Here is a 995-nt window from a genome sequence, read left to right on the forward strand (position 1 = left end):
ATCAAAGGCACCTTTTATTTTCCATTTTTTGCATATTTTGTTTTTTTTTGGAGCACTTGAGCATGGTTTGGTGTGTTAATTAATCAACATTAATTAAAACTATTAAAAATCGTTTTCAGTAATTGGAATAAAACAAGTTTTTAATCTAAAATCTATATTTTTCTTCAAAATGTTTAAAAATGTTCCAATTCAAAAATTCAAAATGTTGCCTTGGCAACTAATTGAAATAAAATCATTCCAAGTACTAAAATTGCTGAAACTGAAATGAAAAATAAATATAAAAAGATATATTAAAAATAATGATTAAAAATGACAAGCACATAAAATTACTAAAACATACTGAAATTGAAATGAACTGAAATTATAACTGAAAATATAAAAAATTGAAGGGATAGTTCACCCAAAAATGAAAATTCTGATGTTAATTACTCACCCTCATGTTGTTTCAAACCTGTAAAATCTTCGGAACACAAATTAAGATATTCTTGATGAAATCCGACAGCTTTCTGATCCTCCATAGACAGAAATGCAACTGACACATTCAAGGCCCAGAAAGGTAGTAACAAGGTTTACAAGTTACAAGGGTACTTGTGATCTTACAAGGGTAAATAAAGAACTGGGGCTGGTTGCAGGCTGGTCATAACTTTTTTTATTCAGTTATGAAAAGGTAGACTGGTCTTATTTGTATTGGAAAAGTAAGACTGGTAACCACTTGGCAACTGCTAGTAAGTTTTGAATAGTATTTTCTTTACTCTTTACTAAACTGTCTAAAAAGGGTAATATGTTATGTATTTGAGGTCTGAGATGTGGGAACAGTGAAGAGAGAGAGGGCAATCATTTTGCATTTTAGGTCAGCATTGTCTATTGTTTAGATCAGCCAATATTGTTTTAAATAGCCTGCATTGCACTTCATCTTTTATAACATAGGATTTTGACCAAATATATTCAATCTTGATTTTTGTAAAATGTTGCAACAAGATGTTTGTGTGTGTCTG

Source organism: Sinocyclocheilus anshuiensis, unplaced genomic scaffold (genome assembly GCF_001515605.1).
Source record: "Sinocyclocheilus anshuiensis isolate Anshui unplaced genomic scaffold, SAMN03320099.WGS_v1.1 scaffold245, whole genome shotgun sequence".
In the NCBI taxonomy this organism is placed as follows: Eukaryota; Metazoa; Chordata; class Actinopteri; order Cypriniformes; family Cyprinidae; genus Sinocyclocheilus; species Sinocyclocheilus anshuiensis.